General features: G+C 46.8%; 2 non-coding genes and 20 pseudogenes across 2 annotated transcripts; all 22 read right to left on the bottom strand.

The window, feature by feature from the left end:
• Nucleotides 1–15, bottom strand: part of LOC142118285 (5S ribosomal RNA) — a 119-nt pseudogene extending 104 nt beyond the window's left edge.
• Nucleotides 16–97: 82 nt separating this feature from the next.
• Nucleotides 98–216, bottom strand: LOC142117921 (5S ribosomal RNA; annotated as a pseudogene).
• Nucleotides 217–297: 81 nt separating this feature from the next.
• LOC142117995 (5S ribosomal RNA) lies at nt 298–416 on the bottom strand (annotated as a pseudogene).
• Nucleotides 417–487: 71 nt separating this feature from the next.
• LOC142118249 (5S ribosomal RNA) lies at nt 488–606 on the bottom strand (annotated as a pseudogene).
• Nucleotides 607–688: 82 nt separating this feature from the next.
• On the bottom strand, nt 689–807 carry LOC142118073 (5S ribosomal RNA; annotated as a pseudogene).
• An 81-nt stretch (nt 808–888) lies between these two features.
• Nucleotides 889–1007, bottom strand: LOC142117953 (5S ribosomal RNA; annotated as a pseudogene).
• A 70-nt stretch (nt 1008–1077) lies between these two features.
• LOC142118292 (5S ribosomal RNA) lies at nt 1078–1196 on the bottom strand (annotated as a pseudogene).
• An 82-nt stretch (nt 1197–1278) lies between these two features.
• On the bottom strand, nt 1279–1397 carry LOC142118045 (5S ribosomal RNA; annotated as a pseudogene).
• A 274-nt stretch (nt 1398–1671) lies between these two features.
• LOC142117896 (5S ribosomal RNA) lies at nt 1672–1790 on the bottom strand. Its single transcript, XR_012683003.1, has one exon. It is a non-coding gene; the product is annotated as a 5S ribosomal RNA (ribosomal RNA).
• An 83-nt stretch (nt 1791–1873) lies between these two features.
• On the bottom strand, nt 1874–1992 carry LOC142118277 (5S ribosomal RNA; annotated as a pseudogene).
• Nucleotides 1993–2075: 83 nt separating this feature from the next.
• LOC142118274 (5S ribosomal RNA) lies at nt 2076–2194 on the bottom strand (annotated as a pseudogene).
• An 83-nt stretch (nt 2195–2277) lies between these two features.
• On the bottom strand, nt 2278–2396 carry LOC142118241 (5S ribosomal RNA; annotated as a pseudogene).
• Nucleotides 2397–2479: 83 nt separating this feature from the next.
• On the bottom strand, nt 2480–2598 carry LOC142118343 (5S ribosomal RNA; annotated as a pseudogene).
• A 71-nt stretch (nt 2599–2669) lies between these two features.
• Nucleotides 2670–2788, bottom strand: LOC142118165 (5S ribosomal RNA; annotated as a pseudogene).
• An 82-nt stretch (nt 2789–2870) lies between these two features.
• Nucleotides 2871–2989, bottom strand: LOC142118222 (5S ribosomal RNA; annotated as a pseudogene).
• An 82-nt stretch (nt 2990–3071) lies between these two features.
• LOC142118099 (5S ribosomal RNA) lies at nt 3072–3190 on the bottom strand (annotated as a pseudogene).
• Nucleotides 3191–3474: 284 nt separating this feature from the next.
• LOC142118338 (5S ribosomal RNA) lies at nt 3475–3592 on the bottom strand (annotated as a pseudogene).
• A 284-nt stretch (nt 3593–3876) lies between these two features.
• Nucleotides 3877–3995, bottom strand: LOC142118293 (5S ribosomal RNA; annotated as a pseudogene).
• A 195-nt stretch (nt 3996–4190) lies between these two features.
• Nucleotides 4191–4309, bottom strand: LOC142118257 (5S ribosomal RNA; annotated as a pseudogene).
• Nucleotides 4310–4388: 79 nt separating this feature from the next.
• LOC142118290 (5S ribosomal RNA) lies at nt 4389–4506 on the bottom strand (annotated as a pseudogene).
• A 72-nt stretch (nt 4507–4578) lies between these two features.
• On the bottom strand, nt 4579–4697 carry LOC142117899 (5S ribosomal RNA). The gene has a single exon (XR_012683006.1). It is a non-coding gene; the product is annotated as a 5S ribosomal RNA (ribosomal RNA).
• An 80-nt stretch (nt 4698–4777) lies between these two features.
• On the bottom strand, nt 4778–4895 carry LOC142118321 (5S ribosomal RNA; annotated as a pseudogene).
• Between the last annotated feature and the right edge of the window lie 105 nt (nt 4896–5000).

Below are 5000 nucleotides of genomic sequence, written 5' to 3' on the forward strand. Positions count from 1 at the left end.
GGTGTGGCTGTAGGTATTGGTAACTACTGATCTACATCTCTTATTCATCTCAAAACCAGCATTGAAGGAAGCAAGAACAAGAGAGAGAAAAAAAAAATGCCTACGGCACCTGGTATTCCCAGGTGGTCTCCCATCCAAGTACTAACCAGGCCCGGCCCTGCTTAACTTCCAAGATCAGACAAGATTGGGCTTGTTCAGGGCGGTGTGGCTGTAGGTGTTGGTTGCTTACAGACCTACATCTCTTATACATCTCAAAACCAGCATTGAAGGAAGCAAGAACAAGAGAGAGAAAAAAAAGGCCTACAGCACCTGGTATTCCCAGGTGGTCTCCCACCCAAGTACTAACCAGGCCCGGCCCTGCTTAGCTTCGAAGATCAGGCGAGATTGGGCTTGTTCAGGGTGGTGTGGCTGTAGGTATTTGTTGCCTACTGACCTACATCTCAAAACCAGCATTGAAGGAAGCAAGAACAAGAGAGAGAAAAAAAAATGCCTATGGCACCTGGTATTCCCAGGTAGTCTCCCATCCAAGTACTAACCAGGCCCGGCCCTGCTTAGCTTCCAAGATCAGGCAAGATTGGGCTTGTTCAGGGTGGTGTGGCTGTAGGTATTGGTTATCTACTGACCTACATCTCTTATTCATCTCAAAACCAGCATTAAAGGAAGCAAGAACAAGAGAGAGAAAAAAAAATGCCTATGGCACCTGGTATTCCCAGGTGGTCTCCCATCCAAGTACTAACCAGGCCCGGCCCTGCTTAACTTCCAAAATCAGACGAGATTGGGCTTGTTCAGGGCGGTGTGGCGGTAGATGTTGGTTGCTTACAGACCTACATCTCTTATACATCTCAAAACCAGCATTGAAGAAAGCAAGAACAAGAGAGAGAAAAAAAAGGCCTACAGCACCTGGTATTCCCAGGTGGTCTCCCATCCAAGTACTAACCAGGCCTGGCCCTGCTTAGCTTCCAAGATCAGGCGAGATTGGGCTTGTTCAGGGTGGTGTGGCTGTAGGTATTTGTTGCCTACTGACCTACATCTCAAAACCAGCATTGAAGGAAGCAAGAACAAGAGAGAGAAAAAAAAGGCCTACGGCAACTGGTATTCCCAGGTGGTCTCCCATCCAAGTACTTACCAGGCCCAGCACTGCTTAGCTTCCAAGATCAGTTAAGATTGGGCTTGCTCAGGGTGGTGTGGCTGTAGGTATTGGTTGCCTCCTGACCTACATCTCTTATACATCTCAAAACCAGCATTGAAGGAAGCAAGAACAAGAGAGAGAAAAAAAAAGGCCTACGGCACCTGGTATTCCCAGGTGGTCTCCCATCGAAGTACTAACCAGGCCCAGCCCTGCTTAGCTTCCAAGATCAGACGAGATTGTTCTTGTTCAGGGTGGTGTGGCTGTAGGTATTGGTTGCCTACTGACCTACATCTCTTATACATCTCAAAACCAGCATTGAAGGAAGCAAGAACAAGAGAGAGAAAAAAAAAAGGCTTACAACACCTGGAATTCCCAGGTGGTCTCCCATCCAAGTACTTACTAGGCCCAGCACTGCTTAGCATCCAAGATCAGGCTTGCTCAGGGTGGTGTGGCTGTAGGTTATGGTTGCCTCCTGACTTACATCTCTTATACATCTCAAAACCAGCATTGAAGGAAGCAAGAACAGGAGAGAGAAAAAAAAATGCCTACAGCACCTGGTATTCCCAGGTGGTCTCCCATCCAAGTACTAACCAGGCCCGGCCCTGCTTAGCTTTCAAGATCAGATGAGATTGGGCTTGTTCAGGGTGGCGTGGCTGTAGGTATTGGTTGTCTACTGACCTACATCTCTTATACATCTCAAAACCAGCATTGAAGGAAGCAAGAACAAGAGAGAGAGAAAAAAAAGGCCTAAAGCACCTGGTATACCCAGGTGGTCTCCCATCCAAGTACTAACCAGGCCCAGCGCTGCTTAGCTTCCAAGATCAGACGAGATTAGGCTTGTTCAGGGTGGTGTGCCTGTAAGTATTGGTTGCCTACTGACCTACATCTCTTATTCATCTTAAAACCAGCATTGAAGGAAGCAAAAACAAGAGAGAGAAAAAAAAAAGGCCTACGGCACCTGGTATTCCCAGGTGGTCTCCCATCGAAGTACTAACCAGGCCCAGCCCTGCTTAGCGTCCAAGATCAGACGAGATTGTTCTTGTTCAAGGTGGTGTGGGTGTAGGTTTTGGTTGCCTACTGACCTACGTCTCTTATACATCTCAAAACCAGCATTGAAGGAAGCAAGAACAAGAGAGAGAAAAAAAAAAGGCTTACAACACCTGGAATTCCCAGGTGGTCTCCCATCCAAGTACTTACCAGGCCCAGCACTGCTTAGCTTCCAAGATCAGTTAAGATTGGGCTTGCTCAGGGTGGTGTGGCTGTAGGTACTGGTTGCCTCCTGACCTACATCTCTTATACATCTCGAAACCAGCATTGAAGGAAGCAAGAACAAGAGAGAGAAAAAAAAAAGGCCTATGGCACCTAGTATTCCCAGGTGGTCTCCCATCCAATTACTAACCAGGCCCGACCCTGCTTAGTTACCAAGATCAGACAAGATTAGGCTTGTTCAGGGTGGTGTGGCTGTAGTTATTTGTTGCCTACTGACCTACATCTCAAAACCAGCATTGAAGGAAGCAAGAACAAGAGAGAGAAAAAAAAAGGCCTAAAGCACCTGGTATTCCCAGGTGGTCTCCCATCCAAGTACTAACCAGGCCCAGCCCTGCTTAGCTTCCAAGATCAGACGAAATTGTTCTTGTTCAGGGTGGTGTGGCTGTAGGTATTGGTTGCCTACTGACCTACATCTCTTATACATCTCAAAACCAGCATTGAAGGAAGCAAGAACAAGAGAGAGAAAAAAAAAGACCTAAAGCACCTGGTATTCCCAGGTGGTCTCCCATCCAAGTACAAACCAAGCCCAGCCCTGCTTAGCATCCAAGATCAGTCAAGATTGGGCTTGTTCAGGGTGGTGTGGCTGTAGGTATTTGTTGCCTACTGACCTACATCTCTCATACATCTCAAACCCAGCATTGAAGGAAGCAAGAACAAGAGAGAGAAAAAAAAAGTCATACAGCACCTGGAATTCCCAGGTGGTCTCCCATCCAAGTACTAACCAGGCCCGTTCCTGCTTAGCTTTCAAGATCAGATGAGATTGGGCTTGTTCAGGGTGGTGTGGCCGTGGGTATTGGTGGTCTACTGACCTACATCTCTTATACATCTCAAAACCAGCATTAAAGGAACCAAGAACAAGAGAGAGAGAAAAAAAGGCCTATGGCACCTGGTATTCCCAGGTGGTCTCCCATTTAATTACTAACCAGGCCCGGCCCTGCTTACTTTAAAAGATCAGACGAGATTGGGCTTGTTCAGGGTGGCGTCTCTGTAGGTAGTGGTTGCCTCCTTACCTACATCTCTTATACATCTCAAAACCAGCATTGAAGGAAGCAAGAACAAGAGAGAGAAAAAAAAAAGGCCTATGGCACCTGGTATTCCCAGGTGGTCTCCCATCCAAGTACTAACCAGGCCCAGCGCTGTTTAGCTTCCAAGATCAGACAAGATGGGCTTGTTCAGGGTGGTGTGGCTGTAGGTATTGGCTGCCTACTGACCTACATCTCTTATTCATCTTAAAACCAGCATTGAAGGAATCAAGAACAAGAGAGAGAAAAAAAAAAGGCCTATGGCACCTGGTATTCCCAGGTGGTCTCCCATCGAAGTACTAACCAGACCCGGCCTTGCTTAGCTTCCAAGATCAGACAAGATTGTTCTTGTTCAGGGTGGTGTGGCTGTATGTATTGGCTGCCTACTGACCTACATCTCTTATACATCTCAAAACTAGCATTGAAGGAAGCAAGAACAAGAGAGAGAAAAAAAAAAGCCTACAGCACTTGGTATTTCCAGGTGGTCTCCCATCCAAGTATTAACCAGGCCTGACCCTGCTTAGCTTCCAAGATCAGACGAGATTGGGCTTGCTCAGTGTGGTGTGGCTGTAGGTATTTGTTGCCTACTGACCTACATCTCAAAACCAGCATTGAAGGAAGCAAGAACAAGAGAGAGAAGAAAAAAGGCCTACAGCACCTGGAATTCCCAGGTTGCCTCACATGGGTATTGGTTGCCTACTGACCTACATCTCTTATTCATCTTAAAACCAGCATTGAAGGAAGCAAGAACAAGAGAGAGAAAAAAAAAAGGCCTATGGCACCTGGTATTCCCAGGTGGTCTCCCATCCAAGTATAAACCAGACCCGGCCCTGCTTAGCTTCCAAGATCAGGTGAGATTGGGCTTGTTCAGGGTGGTGTGGCTGTAGGTATTGGTTGCTTACTGACCTACATCTCTTATACATCTCAAAACCAGCATTGAAGGAAGCAGTAACGAGAGAAATAAAAAATGCCTACAGCACCTGGAATTCCCAGGTGATCTCCCATCCAAGTACTAACCAAGCCCGCCCTGCTTAGCTTCCAAGATCAGACAAGATTGGGCTTGTTCAGGGTGGTGTAGCTGTAGTTATTTGTTGCCTACTGACCTACATCTCAAAACCAGCATTGAAGGAAGCAAGAACAAGAGAGAGAGAAAAAAAAGGCCTACAGCACCTGGTATTCCCAGGTGGTCTCCCATCCAAGTACTAACCAGACCCGGCCCTGCTTAGCTTCCAAGATCAGGTGAGATTGGGCTTGTTCAGGGTGGTGTGGCTGTAGGTATTGGTTGCTTACTGACCTACATCTCTTATACATCTCAAAACCAGCATTGAAGGAAGCAGTAACGAGAGAAATAAAAAAATGCCTACAGCACCTGGAATTCCCAGGTGATCTCCCATCCAAGTACTAACCAAGCCTGCCCTGCTTAGCTTCCAAGATCAGACGAGATTGTTCTTGTTCAGGGTGGTGTGACTGTAGGTATTGGTTGCATACTGACCTATATCTCTTATACATCTCAAAACCAGCATTGAAGGAAGCAAGAACAAGAGAGATAAAAAGAAAAAGGCTTATGGCACCTGGTATTC

Source organism: Mixophyes fleayi, unplaced genomic scaffold (assembly GCF_038048845.1).
Source record: "Mixophyes fleayi isolate aMixFle1 unplaced genomic scaffold, aMixFle1.hap1 Scaffold_1710, whole genome shotgun sequence".
NCBI lineage: Eukaryota > Metazoa > Chordata > Amphibia > Anura > Limnodynastidae > Mixophyes > Mixophyes fleayi.